The sequence below is a fragment of the Lactuca serriola genome, chromosome 9 (assembly GCF_051521515.1).
Source record: "Lactuca serriola cultivar US96UC23 chromosome 9, Lser_US96UC23_V15, whole genome shotgun sequence".
Classification (NCBI taxonomy): Eukaryota; Viridiplantae; Streptophyta; class Magnoliopsida; order Asterales; family Asteraceae; genus Lactuca; species Lactuca serriola.
Genome location: NC_136416.1, coordinates 151707362 through 151727704, shown reverse-complemented (window position 1 = coordinate 151727704; position 20343 = coordinate 151707362).

Genomic DNA, 20343 nt, shown 5'->3' with positions numbered 1-20343 from the left:
TAAAATTACAAGATAGATCCTATAACACTAAAAAAAAGTTCATCAATTTTTTCATATATATATATATATATATATATATATATATATATATATATATATATATATATATTATAATAATATTACTAATATTAAGCAAAATAGGTAGGTCTCATTGAGGTAGTGAACTATTTTAAGTGGATTATAATACATAAAATTTAAGTTGAACTATTTAGTTTATATTTTTTCAAAAAATTATAACACCGATAAAATTGTTCACCAATTTTTTCATTTATATCTTATATTAATAGTACTAATATTAAGCAGAATAGGTAGGTCCTAGGACCTACCTACCTTCAAAATAGCTACGTTCCTAGTTATATACATATTAATTAGATAATCTATTACATAATCAACTACATAAAAAAATATTAAAATTTCAAACTAATGCATATCAAATTATAAAAGAATATAACTTCAACTCGCTCTCAAACTATAAGAGATCTATGACATGTCATGTTGGTAGTTTGAATATTTGATTAGGATTGAACATCTGACGGAACCGATATCGAACCATTACAAACCTGAGAATTCCGAATATCAAAATGAATGAAAAAACAATAACGATTACTGAATCAAACTAACATTAGTAGTTTTCGGTAGTAGCATCGATATCGATTCTATAATTTCGTGATTTTGAAATACTACTGTTTCGTATGTTTAAATTCAGTACCGGTTCCGATTCAATATAATTACGGAATCGAGATTTGGTACATCATTCTCATTTTATTTGTTACATCATTCTCATTTTATATTTAACATTTTTAGTACTTAAATTCCTATCATGAAATGAAAGATTCACCCAAATTTTAATAATTAAGTTTTTCTTCTTTAATGTTTTTTTATAAAATACTTTTTGATGGAATTATTACATATTCAATCACTTTACAAAATAAATACAATTTCAAATTTTATAATTTGATATGCATTAATTTGAAATTGTATTATTTTGTTATGTAAAGGTTTTCTATGTTTATTAAAAATGATTAAAGAAGAAAAATATAAATTGTTAAAATTAGGGTGGACAAACAAGAAGAAAAAGAATAATTAGCTTATCTGATTTAAAAGGAAGGCATATGTCTAGGAAGAAAAATATAGTCTACACTAGACGAATGCCCGCGCGTTGCGTAGAAATACTTATACAGTTGAAGTCTTTACAAATATATGATTTTTTGAATATAACAATAACGTTATTGTTAAATTTGATATAATAATTTCTACATACTATATTGATATAATATATTGATTATTTTGAATTATATGATAATATGTACATTTATTATAACTTCATAATCTCAATCGTTTGAATACTTCTACCCACGAGTTACACATGAATAAATTTTAATATAATATATGATTTGATGTTATTTATAGTTGTTTTTACTGTTAATTAATTTTTTAAAATTTATTTGTTTAATGTTTTAATTTCTATCATTATCATTATTTAAAACATCAAACATTGTTTTTTATTTTAAAGCTAACAATATAATCATTTATATAGATTTATTTTTAACTATTGTTATTGTAAGTTATTTTAAGCTACTTATTTGGAAACTTTTAACGAGTATAAAAATATATTTAAGAAATATTTTAGTTAAATTGAAATTACAATTTAGTTTTTGCTTTTATCACTATAATTTATCACTTTTAACTATTTACAAAATATTCTTTAGTTTTTTTAAATGGAACTGAAATTTATATTTGAGTTGACATTGTAATGCGCAGAAACACCTATATAGTTGAAGTCTTTACAAATATATATTTTTTAAAATATAACATTAACGTTGTTGTTAAATTTGATATAATATATTGAATATTTTGAATTATATGATAATATATAAATATATTATAACGTCATAATCTCAATCGTTTGAATGACTTCTACTCGCGAGTTACACATCAATAAAATTAAATATTATATATGGTTTAATATTATTTATAGTTGTTATTTTTAACTAATTTTTTAAAATATATTTGCTTAATGTTTTAATTTCTATCATTATAATTATTTAAAACATCAAACATTATTTTTGTGATTTTAAAGGTAACAATATAATCATTTATATAGGGTTATTTTTAACTATTGTTATTATAAGTTATTTTAAGCTACTTATTTGAAAATTTTTAACGATTATATAAATATATTTAGGAAATATTTCAGTTAAACTGATATTACAATTTAGTTTTTTTGCATTTATCACTATTATTTATCACTTTTAACTATTTACAAAATATTATTTGGTTTTTTTAGTCGAACTGAAATTTATATTTAAGTTGACACTGTAATGTTATATTTAAATTAACAATTTAAGTATTTTGTCCAAACTGTTCAAAAATTGTAGCTTTAAACTGATAATGGTTTACATGCAACAACATTTTAAATTTAATAAATTAAGTATAATATGTTAAAATTTAAAGAAATAACTTTATAAATAGAAGTAAATATATTATTTTAAAATTGAAATTTAGTCTATTTATGATTACACTTTAGGTTTGATATTTATTTAACCTTATTAACCAACTTACACTCATTATTAGAAAGACACTACAATTTATCACTTTTAACTATTTATAAAATAATCTTTGGGTTGTTTAAGTTAAATAAAATTTATATTTAAGTTGAGCCTATAATGTTATATTTTAATTAATAATGTAAGTATTTTATACAAATTGTTCAAAAATTATACCTTTAAAATGATAATTGTTTACATCCAACAATATATTAAAACTAATAAATTAAGTATAACATGTTAAAAGTTAAAAAAAACATAATTTTATAAGTAGCATTAAAGATATTATTTTACTATTGAAATTTATTTTATATATAAATACACTTTAGATTTGATATTTATTTAACCTAATTACCAAATTATAATTATCATTATAAAGAAATTGAAAAGTCATGGGAGTTTCAAATGAATGTGGTGAAAGGAAAAAAGAATGGGGGTTTCAAATGCATGAGATTCAATAAAAAATGCTAGCTTTATAAGTATGTATGATTTTACAACAATTTAGGCATGTTATTATAGATTCAAATAAGGCCAAAATGGCAATACATTTAAATTTATGTTGATGGATTAAAAGTTATTGTGGAAAAATCACATCCCTAGATTAATAGAAGATAAATTATAAGTTTAGCCAAATACATTAATTACTTTTCAAAAAATATCCAAAAATCAACTTTTTCTAAAAATAGTGCTGAATTACTGAAATCACAATGGCTAGGTTCACCTCCAATTTTATGTACACTACGGCGATTTGGTAGCTCAGTTTCAGCCCATTGTTAGAAAATAATGTGCAGGTATTAAATGTTTTTTTTAGAAATAGACAAATTTGCAAAAATGATCCCTATCGTATACATCTTTTTGGGGTTTTTGTCCAAACCACGACTTTTTTTATTTGATGGTCTTTCTGAGCTAGTGTCACACCGCCGAGCCAGACAGTGGAAACGTCCGATGGCTCGTGTGACTTAAATTGAATATCATCACAATGAATATACATAAATCATAACATAAACATCACCATGCATCAATATATTACAACTGACATTATTCACATCAAGTATATTGTTTTAACCTGACAAATCCATACATAAATTGTTTGATAGTTTTCAAAAGCAAAACACACTAACATACTTGGTACTTATTCCTCAGCTTACCTGTTACCTGATAATACAAGTTATTTTGGAAACGGGTCAACATATAGAATGTTGGTGAGTTCATAAGCAGGTTTGATATGAAATGTTTTGTGTAATTTGAACGAAACCAACCCAGAAAATCCGATATTTTCTGAAAAGACCATTGTTTATAAAAATGTGTGAAGATCCGTAAATATATGCATGATGATTTCAAAACATGTATAATTGAAAAACTTAGTATTAAACGTACAAGTGAAAATGTTGAACTTCCCCGGAAAACCCGATGTTTTCCAAAATAAAAATATCATATAACGGTTTGAATGGTTACTCATTACGTGAATGATTTTGAATTACCTTGTTTACTTGGTTTACATTGGATTTATTTATGTGAGTCGTTATAACCATGCATGATAATGACTAGTTCGTCTGTCTTGGCACTCTGGTGAACGCCATAATTGATCTTAAGATTTTGTTATCCTAGACTGGCCGAGTCTAACTATAGCGAACAGCTGAGGTGTGGGGAAGTCACCCCCGTATAGATCTATACACAAACTCTCGCTCTCCCTCCAGGAGACTTTGATTATAACTACAGACTACGACCGAAACACGTTGGTGCCACCCGTTATTACTCACTAAATCCCAATTGACTTTGATAACTATTGATTATTGACATGTATTTGTTTACTTTGGTTACGCGTAAGCCTAACAAACGAGGAGAAGAGGAAATACAAAGCCTTGCTACCTTCGTGAGTTGTTCTAGGTTGTTGGGTATATGAAGGACACGTTGGCCCATTTCGTATTTGATTACTTGGACCTTACTAGCAATGTTAATGGGCCACTAAAGCCCAATAGCGCTTAAAACCCATTGAGGGTCCCTTAAATATGAAATTTGGTCATAGAAGGCCCAATAACATTTATAATTACCCCTTGGGCCCAAAATCATCTTAATGGGTCACAAAGGCCCAATAAGCATGTATGGAACTTTCAAGCCCAAAGAATTTAATATTTACTTGTTGTGGGTATAGTACAGTCGTCGGAATGTTTAACTGAACAATTGTTAAATTTTTATCGATACGAGTCTGATATTCGGAATTTATGTATATTCATCTTGCCATTTTTCATAAGTTGTGGTTTGGTATTTTTGACCCAAGTATCTTAAATAATAAAATAATTGACTCAAAATATTGGTTTGACCATTTCAGTCCTTCTTGGATAAAAATGACAATTTTAGCCCTTTATATATATAAAAAGACATTTTAGGCCCTAAAACCATTTTCTTATCATTTTTGAGCCATGGACTTTGTTTATGTGGTGGTTTTAGCTCAAAATTTACTTTTATCAGTTTCAGCCCTTCTAGAAAAGTATTTTACGGCTAAAGTCCAAAGTTTTTGCAACTTTTACAATTTTGGCCCAAAATCCAAAAACTTTACATTTTTGATCCTTTTTGGTAAAGAAAAACATTTTAACCACTCAAATGATTTTTTTTACCCTTTTTATCCCCTGTTTTGAGAGATTTTTCATTTTAGCCCTTTGAAAATCATATTTTTCGTAACCTTGGGCTTAATAGGCCGAAAAGCCCCAAAATTGGCCCATTGAGCTATTATTTACATTTCAAGTCCTTTGAAGAGCGTAATTGTCACAAAAACATTTATTTTAACTGTTTTGACTCTTTTGCCCCTCAAGAAAACCATGAATAGCAACCTTTCCACCAACTTGATGGGTTTGAGCCATAAGAACTTTCCTATAACGTACATGCAAACCCTAATTGCTTGGATCTAGGTTTCTCTAATTGAACATGCATGTATCCAACACTTTCATTCATAGATCTAGTGTAAAACAATTCATAGCATATGAAAAACAGATCTAGAAGAATACCTTGAGTTGCTTGTTTGATACTTCTTCTTCTTAGAGCCTAGAGTCACAATTGTCACTCCTCTAATGGCTTACAAACACCAACTAGCAAGAAGATGGTTTGAGAGAGAGGAAGGAGGATGAGAAATATGCCCTAGGGTTCCTTGCCTTGCATGAGTGCCGATTTCCCTCACCCTAGGGGTCTATTTATACTATGGGATACTAGGATTTCACCTTTAACCCTAATTGAATAACTTAGGCCCTAAGCAATCCAAGATCCTCCTAGATACTAGGCTTGGACGAATTTAAGGTTCCCTAACCCTAAATTTCGTCCACCCTCATATCCATAAGGATACATAGCCCAAAAAATACAACTATCACACATTTGACAGTTTATGCCCCTTTATTCAATTAACCTCTTTAAGTCACCAAATTAATTCTTATTTAATATATGACTTATATTAATCAAATAATATTATTATTCCTTTAATATATTATTCTCATAATATATTAACAATAATATTTCTTCTCTCTTAAAATATCATCCTGTCAAGTTGCTATGGTGAAGGCAACCCAAAAGGACCATGCATAACCGGATCAAGTACTTACCAAATATAGTTATAGCCTTATACACTAATCCAACAGTCTCCCACTTGGATAAGTCTAGTAACTATATATGCAAACACAAACTGATTAGCAATCGTAGCTCTTAAATACGTTGTCAACTCTAATCATATCAATCTCCTGTCCTTTAGATAAGGGATCGTACAGTCCTCTTTTTAGATATTATGCGGACAATCTTATGGAACTTATTGTCCAGAACATGGTTTCTCGATCTCGGATTCTTTTGACATAGAACTTAATTGAACACATCAATTCAGTCCTAACCGGGCCCAGCACATAAATCAAATCAAATCATCGAGCGACCGTGATATCGCTTTTATTCTCTTAGGATAAAAGTAACAGATAAACTTCGAATTATATGCATTTATTATTTACTTATCAATCATACACAACAATGCGTTTTATGACATCAATTTACTGATGTGGTTTTGCATTATCAATGCACAACCAATTAATAAACAATAAACCATATATCTTGGTTTTAAGACTATATGATATTATCGTCTTGCGATCACTTGTGTCTCATTCCATAAAGTGATTCCAGCAAGCGCGGGTTTATTCGAATGCTCAAAACTTATTCATAAGCACTCATGAACGTTGTAGCAAACCTTTTCTATGTCTAATACTCTTTTAGACAATCTACAAACCAATTCATGACAATCTTCATTCATACCTACTTCCAACATATGAACGATTGTGGACCATTCGAATAATTCGATTATTCTTGATAACTTAGTTATTCAGGAAGTCAAAACATGCAAAGTGAAAAAATAGTTAAACAATTAACATAAGACAGTAACTTTACTTATAAATAATACTATTTTATTCAATCATCAAATGTCAATTACATTTATCTATTACATGTTTCAAAACTATCTAATCTCAACTAATATCGTCTTTCAACCCAATGCTCCTAGCGTGCTGCAAATGTTTAACCCTACTCAGTCCCTTCGTAAGCGGATCTGATGGGTTATCCTCTGACGATACCCTCTTCACTATGAGATGTCCTTCTTCTACTCGATGTCTAATAAAGTGATATTTTCTGTTGATATGTCGAGATCTACCATGATCCCTCGGTTCCTTAGTCAAGGCAACTGCTCCCTCATTATCACAGAAAATTTCCATAGGCTCTTTTATAGCAAGCACAACTCCAAGGTCACCAATGAAGTTCTTCAACCACATCGCCTCCTTTGACGCTTTGCTCGCTGCGATGTATTCTAATTCACACGTTGAATCAGCTACAGTCTCTTGTTTGGAACTTTTCCAAGTCACTGCTCCTCCATTAAGGGTAAAGACCCAGCCCAACTGCGAACGGTAGTTGTCCCTGTCGGTCTGGAAGCTGGCGTCACTATACTCTCGCACCTTTAAGTCATCACTCCCTCCGAGGACTAAGAACCATTCCTTGGTCCTCCGAAGGTACTTAAGTATATTCTTGATTGCAATCCAATGAGCTCTGCCAGGGTTCCCTTGATATCTACTGACCATGCTCACAGCAAAGGCCACATCAGGGCGAGTACAAGTCATAGCGTACATGATTGAGCCAACTGCGGAAGCGTAGGGTACTCGGCTCATCTCAGCTATCTCGGCTTCGGTACTCGGACTTTGAGTCTTACTCAACTTGGCATTACTTTGTATCGGTAGTTCTCCCTTCTTCGAGTTTTCCATACTAAAACGTTTTAGTACTTTATCTAAGTAAGTATTCTGACTAAGTCCTTTAGTCTCTTACTTCTTTCTCTCACTATCCTTATTCCCAAAATATAGGAAGCCTCTCCGAGGTCCTTCATAGCGAAGCACTTCCCGAGCCAGTATTTAACCTCCTACAAAGTCGGGACGTCGTTTCCTATGAGCAGTATGTCAGCGACATACAAAACGAGGAAGCTAACTATACTCCCACTGGCTTTGACATATACACACGATTCATCTTCGCTTCGTACAAATCCAAACTCTTCGACTTTCTCATCAAAGCAAAGATTCCATCTGCGAGATGCTTGCTTAAGTCCATAAATGGACTTCTCATGCTTGCACACTCTATTGGATGCTTTGGATCGACAAAACCCCTGGCTGGGCCATGTAAACATCCTCAGCCAACTTCCCATTCAGGAAAGCGGTCTTGACATCCATCTGCAATATCTCATAAACATGAAATGCAGCAATGGCTAGCATCACCCTAATAGATTTTATCTTAGCGACTGGTGAGAAGGTCTCATCATAGTCAACTCCGGGAGTTTGAGTAAAGCCCTTCGCCACTAGTCGTGCCTTATACGTGTGCACATTCCCATCCACGTCGGTCTTCTTCTTGAAGATCCATTTGCACCCAACCGTCTTACGTTCGGGCACATTGTCAACCAAATTCCAAACTTGGTTGTCATACATTGACTGAATCTCGCTATCCAATGCCTCTTTCCATTTAGCAGACTTCGGGCCTGCCTTGGCTTCCTTATAGCTGTTAGGTTCATCTAGATTTACTAGTGTACTGTCACTAATATACGTGTCCCCTTCGGTAGTAATATGAAAGCCATACAACTGGGGTTGAACTCTAACTCTTTCGAAACGTCTAAGAGGTAGGGATTGGTCAATCGGTTCAACCAGAGTTTCCTCCTCGGGTTGAGCGCCAACGTTAGAGGTTCCTTCATCGCTCGACTCTTGAATCTCTTCAAGATCGATTTGCCTCCCACCGTCTCCTTGACTTATGAGTTCTCGCTCTCGGAAAACCCCTCTCCTCACAATGAAGACAACATTGCCACTCAGTCTATAGAAGAGATATCCAAAAGATTTTTGCGGGTAGCTGATAAAAATACATCGCTCACTACGAGGTTCGAGCTTGTCATGAGTCTCTCATCTTACGAAAACTCCACAACCCCAAACCTTGATGTGTGCTAATGAGGGAGCTTTCCCTGTCCACATCTCGTGAGGTGTTTTGGCAACCTTCTTTGTAGGGACTCGGTTAAGGATATGGGCGGCAGTCTCTAGGTTGCGTCTATTGCGAAACTATTCCGCATTCCTTGAGATAGACGTGGAATTTAAGACTTAGGTACTCTCCTCCTCGATCGGATCGAAGCATCTTGATTTTCCTACCCAATTGATTCTCCACTTCATGTTTGAATTCTTCGAACTTTTCAAATGTTTCTAACTTGTGCTTGATTAAGTAGATATACACATATCTACTATAATCATCGGTAAAAGTCACATAGAAGCGGTTCCCATCCTTTGTGGTAGATCTAAAGGGCCCACATACATCGGTATGTATGAGATCCAATAAACCCTCACCCCTCTCACAAGTGTTAGTGAAGGGTGACTTGGTCATCTTTCCATGTAAACAAGATTCGCACGTGTCATCTTCCCTAAGGTCGAATGACTCCAACACTCCATCCTTTTGGAGTTGGGCTATGCGCCTCTTATTGACATGTCCAAGACGACAATGCCACAAGGATGCTCTATCCATACTATTGGAAGAATCCATACACAACACATCATTTCCTAGGTTATCTACAACCATAACAGTTTCATAAATTCCATTACAAGTCATTGCTTCAAAATATAAAACACCATTTAGATAAGCATAAATCGTACCATTCTCATTATTAAATGAATATCTAAATCCTTTTCTAAATAAACCATGAAAAGAAATGATGTTTCTTGCCATATCTGGCGAGTAGCAACAGTTATTTAAATCCAAATTCAATCCATTACTAAGCACTAAAGAATACACTCCAATCTTGGTAACATGCGATGATCTTCTGTTCCCCATTATTAGATTTATTCTTCCAAGCTCCACATCCCTATTTCTTCCTAGTCTCTGCAAATCAGAACAAATATGGTAACCACACCCTATATCAAGAACCCAAGAAATACTATGGGACGAATCATTAGATTTAATTGTGTATATACCTGCAAAAGATGGCTTGATCTTTCCATCCTTGATGGCTTGCAGATATTCCGGGCAGCTTCTCTTCCAATGCCCTATTTTGTGGCAATGATGGCAATCTGCCTCCTTTGGGTTAGGGTTGGGCTTAGCAGGATCAACCTTGGTCCCACTAGAAGAGGAACCATCTTGGGACTTTCCCTTGCGGTGGTTCTTCGAGGAAGCCTTCCTCTTCCTGTCCCTTCCCTGCCCAATAGCCAAAACAGGAGCAGCAGACGAATTGGGAGATGGTGCAACAGACTTGTCCTTGATGTTGCTCTCGAAAGTCCTTAGGAACCATTGGAGTTTGCTTAGGGTGACCTCTTCCTTGTTCATATGGTAGGTCATCCTAAATTGGTTGTAGCATGAGGGCAAGGAGTGGAGAACAATGTCGATGGCCAAATCTTCCCCAAAGTTGACATTCAACTTGCGAAGACGATCGACGTACCTTTGCATCTTTTGCAAGTGCACAGTAAGAGATTCTCCACTTCCCATTTTAGCAGTGATCATATTCGTTATGATCTCATAGTGCTCTTGCCTCGCGCTTTGGTGGTATCGCTCCATCAAGTCTAGATGCATCTCATAAGGATACATGTCCTCATAGGACTTTTGGAATTCGGAGTTCATGGTGGCTATCATGATGCAATGGAATTTCGTTGCATCACGCTCATGTGTTTCAAACACAACCATTTCTTCGGGAGTGGCAGTTTCTGGATTGATCTTTTCAAGCTTCTCATCGAGAACATACTCTTTGTCCTCGTAACGTGCGATCGTGCGAATGTATCTTATCCATTCGCTAAAGTTCGATCCATCGAAAGTCACCTTTTGACAAAGGCTCATTAGCGTGAATGAGCTGACAGCAACGTTGTTTGCGTTAGACATCTACAGATAGAAAGGAACAAAGTTGATTAGAATTAAGTCCCTAATTAACACCCAAAATGAAAATTTAGGGCTAGGACCCAACAACATTATTTACATATTAGAAAAGGGATGCCGTGATCCAACATGCAAACAATTTGGAGGTAAGTGAATGACGATTCATTAATTCTTCACCATGAAAAACATAAGCTTTAAGTTTTAAATGTATTCAGAATTCCTAGATTTTGAGATTCATTGAACTTTTCAATGACATGTTTAAATCTCGATATGCCCCTCTAGTTTGTGACTGGGATACCGAGGATCACAAAGCGGGTGTGAATAACCATGCAAATTTACATGGTGCCTTCATTATTACAATCACCTATTCGATGTGTCGGTAAACCACACACGCTCCACCGAACTATGATAAACAATGAATCACCCTTTGCCACCTTTTTTTGGACCCAATTAGTGTGCCGGTTAACCACACACGCTCCACTAATATCTAAACAAGGGTGCAAAGTGTAATTTCATGTGATTGCATCAATTCACTTTTCCTAAAGTAACTAAGATTGAGAATTTTATAAAATAGTTTAGTTACTTTACATAGATTCATTATACTTATTAATGAGAAGAGGTTTGCCCTATCCCACCCGTTCGGCTAACGACCCTCCACCAGTCAAGCAAGCGGTAGCTGTGAGTGTACACCCATTAAGCGCCATTTTATAGGCAGCAACCTTATACCCACCTTATAGACCGGCTTCGTGAATGAGGCCTACTAACGGTAAGACTAGCATTTTTAATCATATATATATATATATATATATATATATATATATATATATATATATTAAGCTTGTAATAATATATTAGTATAGGGTTGAATTTTAAACTTGTAAAATTCTAGGGTTTGAAATTTAAAGTATTCAAATTAAACCTTTTAATCACAAAACTTAAATTTCAAAAACTTGAGGACAAGTTTTAAACTTTTCAAAACATAAAGATCAAATAGCAAATAATGTAAATCAACAATTAGATTATCTCAATTTGATCTTATTCAATATTACTTGCAAAACAATTTACCAATTCAATTCAAATAATCAATTATTATCACATAAGGAAATTATTATTTAACTAATTGGTAATTATGTTTTGTTTGGTCAAGAATATACTCATATATATATTGTTAAAATCGGATTTTAATGACCCAAAACAGTTAAGGTAAGTTTCCTCAAGTAAAACAACAAGAAATCCCGAAATTCCCTCTTTCTGACGCTTGAACTCACCGAGTTCCCACTATGGACTCGCCGAGTTGGAGCTACTCGCCGAGTCCACAGTGGAACTTGCCGAGTTCATCAGGCAGAAGACCAAAAATCAAATTTTTAAGCAACAAGCAATTAACCAATGCATCAATTCAATAGAAATCAATCAAAGCTCTTATACCACTGATGGGTTTGAGCCATAAGAACTTTCCTATGTGCACATGCAAACCCTAATTGCTTGGATCTAGGCTTCTCTAATTGAACATGCATGTATCCAACACTTTCATTCATAGATCTAGTGTAAATAAACAATTCATAGCATATGAAAAACAGATCTAGAAGAATACCTTGAGTTGCTTGTTTGATACTTCTTCTTCTTAGAGCTTAGAGTCACAATTGTCACTCCTCTAATGGCTTACAAACACCAACTAGCAAGAAGATGATTTGAGAGAGAGGAAGGAGGATGAGAAATCGGCCCTAGGGTTCGTTGCCTTGCATGAGTGCCGATTTCCCTCACCCTAGGGGTCTATTTATACTATGGGATACTAGGGTTTCACCTTTAACCCTAATTGAATAACTTAGGTCCTAAGCAATCCAAGATCCTCCTAGATACTAGGCTTGGACGAATTTAAGGTTCCCTAACCCTAAATTTCGTCCACCCTCATATCCATAAGGATACATAGCCCAAAAAATACAACTATCACACATTTGACAGTTTATGCCCCTTTATTCAATTAACCTCTTTAAGTCACGAAATTATTTCTTATTTAATATATGACTTATATTAATCAAATAATATTATTATTCCTTTAATATATTATTCTCATAATATATTAACAATAATATTTCTTCTCTCTTAACAAATCATCCTGTCAAGTTGCTATGGTGAAGGCAACCCAAAAGGACCATGCATAACCGGGTCAAGTACTTACCAAATATAGTTATAGCCTTATACACTAATCCAACACAACTTTTGTTTATTTGACAATTAAGCCCCAAAATTTTGTTTTATGTTACAATGTGTCTATTTTAAATCTTAGAGGGTATTTTTGTTGACTTGTTTAGTGTGGTATAACTTAGATTTAGTTCGTTTTACTTCTTATGCCATAGATCTCGAGATTTCTACTCTTTTTGTTGCATTTTTACCACATAAACACATACAATCACACATACATGCATAAAATCATATATAGCACACACATACACATAGATCTACACATTTTTACTTGTATTTGTGACATCCCCATTTTCACGGCCAGAAAAGACCAATTTTGTTTATGCTTTACAAAAATCAGAGTACCTCTTTTAATAAAAATGTTGCGGAATTTATTCCCCGAAAAAAACACAATAAATACGTTATCAAAGAATTTCCAAAGAAATTTATTTTATTCATTTTAAAACATTTGGGATGTCATCGTCAATATAGAAACATAAGCATAAACAGAACTTACTTTCATTTACACTAGTGATCTATATCTCCTTAATCTCTCAGTGTAATGTCACTTCATATCGACACCTGTGATATAAATAAACTCAGTGGGTCAGGTTGGGAAACCTGGTGAGTACATAGGGTTTTCAACCCACAATAATATAATTATTATGTTTAAACAATCAAACAATCAACCCAATTAACCATCCCCATTATCTTCTTTAGTCTTAAGGACTTACCCTAAGAATCAACTATTCCTTGTTCACTCATTCCTAAGGATTATCCTAAGGAATCAGCAAGAAATCCATCGTTGCCACAGTTTACACAACGGGCACTAAGTCTACATAGTCGCCAAGGTTTAGGCATCAAGTCTGCATGATCATAAAGGTTTAGGCACCAAGTCTGCATGGTCACCAAGGTTTAGGCACCAAGTCTGCATGGTCACCAAGGTTTAGAGTACACCGGGTGAACACGTCGTTCACAATACCTACAGTTTGCGAGCTCCTAGTGTTCCAATGGACTGTCTAGAATAGTCTGTGGTTGTCATCCATACTCTGCTGAATGACGGGGCCATCATTTGGGAAAAAGGCTTCTCACATCGTCCACCTCTCACCCTCACCTCATGGTCTATAACACCTCTCAACTCATCATTCAACTCATATTCGATCTATTATATCTACCCATGTTTACCCCAACATTATCGTAGATGTAAAATACATATACATTTTAAATCATTGAAAACATGTATAAAATCGTTCATCCAACATAGACAGCAAGTATTCAGATAATATGCACACATAGCACGTAATTTATATAACAAATACTTCATATCTATGTGTAAGATGAAAGTAACTATGCACTCACCTGAAAGTTGGTGACTCAACACTCGGACAACGCTTCGATACTCTCAAAACAATTTTCCTTCGATAAAACCTAGTACCAATACCACTAGGGTTTAGTCTAACGATAACCGCAACTAATTAATAGTCTAGCTATTATTATTATTATTATATAAGCGTTAAGTAACACTCAATATAACTCATAATAATAGCCCAAATAATTATTTTAAGGTCCTAATAACATTACTATATCGAAACATAAGCTATGCTAAAGATAGGGTAGGCGTAGCTCACTTACAGCGGGTTTTCTCGAAAACCGGGCTTCACTGGAGCAGTGTTTCCGAGCCGAAAGACCCTTTTTCTCGGGACTCCGGGAGCCTCGGGGCTTCCTTCGGGTGCTAGAGGGTTTACTTAGGCTTTAGGGGGGTTTGGGAGGCTAGAGAGAGAAACTAGAGAGAGAAAGAATGTTGGAGAGGTGTGAAGAGAAGTGAATGCCCGACACCTCTATTTATAGGAGGCCTGACTGGTGTACTCGCCGAGTTAGTGCATGTGGCACCCTTCTGGTGGTGCCACGTGTCCTCCTCTGGTGGTGCCACGTCACCCCTATCGCGTATCAGCCTTCAAACTTAGAAAAATCATAACTCTCGCATACGAGCTCCGTTTTCGACGTTCTTTATATCCAAGCGTAGGTAAAATCAAGATCTACAACTTTCATTTAGACTCCGTCGGCTAATTCTGAAAGAGCCAACTTTCGTATTTATGAAAACCCAAACTTTCATACTATTCCAACATTATTCTTAAGTTACTTCCTCAAAAGATGCTACATGCATATTTATAAAACAATATTTTATATTGATAAAGTGATTACAAAAGATTGGATACAAACCGACTAAGTATTATTACATTTTATATCTACCCAGGAATCTACTATTCATATACATACATGAACATTAAAATACATAGAAATAGTATTAACTATTCTAAATCTTTCAGCAGTATAAAACTATATTGGATACTTGTCACCTGCAATTGTTAAATATTGAGAGGGATAAGCGATAACGCTTAGTGAATTCAATAAATAGATACAATATAATCTTATGCCTTATATATACCAATATGACAGAAGCAAAAGGGAACAAGAACAACAATAGCATATGCGTATCATATGTCAGGCTTTCAATATCAACTCAAGATTTGATTCAAAGATTTACGATCAATGAGACATAACGATTTCAATACTTGATATGTATCAATAAAGCTTTGGCCCAAATGGCACAGAAGAAATATAATTTCTGATTAACATTTTGGTAGATTTCAGGCTTATAGCCCTGTCTAACCATTTGCCAATACCATAGAATAGAGTTCATTCTCTTACGGAGTCATGCTCTATATGGTCAGAGGCTACATACCATTCTTATCTAACCTTCAGCCAATGCCATAGAATAGAATTCATCCTCTTATGAGACATGTTCTACATGGCCAGAGGCTACATACCAATACCACCGTGAATCTAAGTCATTTCACTGATCACATGGTCATAGTATAGCTTTGCTATTAAAAATAGCAAATAAAAATAACACGGGAAAATAACTCAGAATAATAACACTGAAAAGCACATAGCACATATAACACATAACATATAATTGTTCCTATGTATTGAACTCACCTTAAAATAATCGGGGGTTAAAATAGTAATTTGAGCAGCATATCCGCTCCAAATATGGCTTTATTCTTTGAAAACTGGAAGAATTAGCTAAAAACCGGGCTCTAAAAAGGTAGAGCTTCAAACCAAAAAGAATAATTTGGGCTCTCCGGGCACTTCGGGACGTATTCCGAGCTTCAAAAATAATGTCGGGGCTTCAGGGGAAGTGGAAATAATAAAAATATGGAAAGAGGGGCCAAAAATAGCAATTTCTCCATTTCTCTCAGCAAGGTTCGCATGCCTTGTATTTATAGGGCGAGGATGCGAGGGTCGGCTGATCAGAAGGAGGAGTCAGCGAGACAGATGGCAGCTCGCGAGAGGACCAGATGGCGTGCATGCGAGGGCTCCAGGTGGCTCGGTTCGGACGCGACAGGCGTCTTCGGATGCGAGGAGTCACCGGGTGATTAAGTTGCTTCGGACGACTCATCGCGACACGCGTCGAATCTGGGCAAGGGTGAGTCACGACGTCAGAAACGAGGCGGACACAGCATCGGACCAATTAGAGGGTGCCACGCGAGGCTGCGGTCCAATCAGAAGATGCCACGTGGATCAACACTATTCATGCGAAAAGTAATGAAAATGTGCCCAATCTTGTAAAATCCATAACTTTCTCGTACGGGTTCTGTTTTTGACGTTCTTTACATCCACGCGTAGCTAAAATTATGCTCTACAACTTTTGTTTAGACTTTGTCGGCTAATTTTGAATTTAATTTTAATATTCTTATTTTTAACAGACCAGGACAGGAAAATCCGTTAGAAATTCATAACTTCTTCATCCGACGTCCGTTTTCGTCGGACTTTTTACCGTTGTACTACAAATGTCGAGACCTTCATTTCTTGTTTAGGTTGTGTCGGCTAAAAATCACTCGATCGAAAATTCGAGTTTTTAGCTGTCTACTACTAAGCTGAAACTTCGAAAAATCATAACTTCCTCATACGAAGTCAAATTTTGGCGTTCTTTTTATCGAATTTCTCGGTTTAACGAATACTATGACTTTCATTTAGATTACTAAGGCTAAAAAGTAGTTTATCAAAAACTCACCTTTTACGTCATTCGGTGTCGTGCCGGTTTTGTCGCGGATCTTCGATTGGTCATAACTTCTAAGTTATAACTCGGATTTCGAAGAGGTTTTTGCCTAAACACTTCTAACGAGATTCTCTACAACATCAAATAATAAAATTTTACTTATTTCAAATTTTATATTTTCGCTAAATTTTCATTATTTGGCTATTAATTTGAATCTCATAAGACTTCCAATATTTTATGAGTGATTCTAATCATAGTTTTACTTCATTTCTAGTAAAAACTATTTGTTAGAACTCAACACTCAATTTTATTCACTTTTAATAATAACAATACACAATTTCAGAACGTGTATGTTACAAATACCTCCTCTTTTTGAGGATTTCGTCCCCGAAATCATAACGATTAAAACAATTAGGGATACTTCACTCTTATTTTATTCTTACTTTTCCCAAGTATAATTTGAGCCTCGATGGTGTTTCCACTTGAGAAGCACCAACTTCACTTCTTTATTATGTAGATTAGTCGTTCTTTCGTTTACGATCTCTTCTACTTAACTTATTATCCAGTTTCACCTCGGATAATAGAACCATTTCATCATATATGCTTAACCTTTACACAGATAGCTCACATGAAACACTTCATGAATATCTGTCAAATCTTCAGGCAATTCCAAGCAGTATGCTTGCTTACCAACCGTTCTTTCTTCCAAAGTAGTATAACGCCTTTTCATGAAATACCTTCAGTATTACTAAATCATCCACCCGGAATTCTACGGGTCGTCTCCTCTTTTCTGCATAGGACATTTGTCTATCCTAGGCCGCTTTCACTCTTTCTCGGAAAAATTGTATCTTGTCAGTGATGTCTTGAATCATTTCAAATCCTCCAAAGATCTTCCGTCTTACATCATGCCAACATATTTGAATATGACATTTACGCTCATACAGTACTTTATATACCTTCAGTATATTTTCTACTGTTTGGATTGCTCTCTTCTTCTGACCATTTGTCTGAGGATGATAAATTGTACTAAGAGCAACTCGAGATCCTAATTCATGCTTCATTCTTGCCCAAAAGTGAGGAGTGAAACGAGTATCACAATCGGAAATAATCTTTAGTGGCGCACCATGACTTGCCATAATTTCGTCTAAGTAACTTACGCGTATTTCTCGAATGGAGTCGTTTCACGTGTGGTGATAATATATGCACTCTTCATCAGCCGATCGATAATTATCCAAAGGTTATCATTCAGAGTTTCCTTCTCCTCTTTCAAGGTATTAACTGTATAAGCCGGATAAGTAGAATATCCCTTCGATATAATTTACGAGTTTTTTAAGAAAGAAGTTATTATTTTCAACGTAGACATGAATAGAATCTTCCCTTTGGATATGGATGCATATCATCTCTTTGTAGCACAAGAGCTCTGCGTGGTTCTTTAACAACCAATCCATGTCGAGAATAATATGAAAGATAGGAATTAGGTTAGCAGGAAGATTATAACTTTCAATTCCTATAACACTAACTCTATAGGCTTTATCAGCAAGTAATGATATATTTCCTATGTTATCTATATGAAATGATTGGACAATTGCGTAACAAGCAATTTGAAAAGAATATGCGAATTTATAAGGCACGAAAGAATCTGAGGCATTGAAATCAAATAAGATGTGAGTAGATCTAGAGTTTACGAAAAAATTACTAGTCACAACATTCGAGTTTTAACTTATTTCCTTTGTGGTAATCTAAAATGTACGATATTTAACTTTTAGTTTGCCAAACGATTGTCAAACTCTTCAAACTTATTAATTACTAGCGGTGCTCAAACTTGCACCCGCTCATCATTCTCTATTGGGCTTTCGATCCTAATCTTTGAGTTAAAACTCAATTCTCATTGCAGACTCCTGCTCCTTCTTGGTTTATAGACTAAACCAGCGATAAGGTCTTTACTTTTGCTATAAAAGCAAATTGAATGGTTTTATTCTAATGACATTTGTATTTATAACACACAAGACACATAACGAACCAAACTCTTGTATTAGAATCAAATCAAATAAATCAAGCTGATGGAATAAAGAAAATGAAAAGAGTTTGATCAACACGTAGATGATTTGGAACAGAAAGATTAGCACCACGTATCTCTAATTTGTGCTTTCGGACCTATGTATCTTTTAGCTTTTGGCACCTCCTCCTTTTTAGTTGGAGGACTCTTTGATTGTTGAACGGAAACTTGACTCCCCGCCATTTGACTAGTAAGAGTAGGGCAGAAACATTTCTTGTGGCCAGTAACACCACATAGCAAGTCACATCTCTGGCAAATTATTGCTCAATTCTTTAATGAAGATCGTTATATTTCTATCGACTACCTCAACCACTTACTTCTTCAGTATTCCTACTGAAGTTTTATCACTATATAAGACATGGTTCTCTGAACCAATCAACTCCTTTCGTGGATTTATACTAATCAGACTTGATTCTTTATGACATTAAGATTTGAACGATAATTATCTTCTTACTCATTACCGAAACGAAGGTAATGACACACATGAATAAAACGAAATCATTTACTAGCTTCTTGGCAACCTTGTGACTTTTTCCTGATCCAAGTGTGAGTCCTGTGCTTCCAGTAGTATAGGCCTCTACTATTATTCACACCTACTCATACTCGTCCCAAGTATTGTCTCGCAGTTCCCAAGTCACCATTCAAAAGTTTTCACAAAGCAACTTATCACACATGAATATGTTTAAACAAATACATACAACAGTTTCTCCTAGACTCAACTAGGGTTTTCACGTTTCTATCAAACATATATTGGATTACCTATACTCGCCTTCTAGGATTCTTCTCATGCATATGCTCGCTTTAATATATCCTAATAATTTTCCATAGGTCGATAGAAATTTTACATCCATTTCTTCATATAAATTCTTTCTCGAGTAGTGTCTAATCTACAAGACACACTATTCCAAAATTTACTCTAGCAGCATGGAGACAAACGGTCTTCTACTACCTGCATCATCTTCTAACTGATGCAAACCATCATGCACATTTGTTCATTTCATTATTCTTCCTTGAAATCGTTATTCTTGTATCTGAGTAAGTCTAAGTCTACTTCATAGGAGTCTATCCTAAAAAGTCTACATCATAGCTGCATCTCAGCAAGCTCTACTAGCTTCAACTTG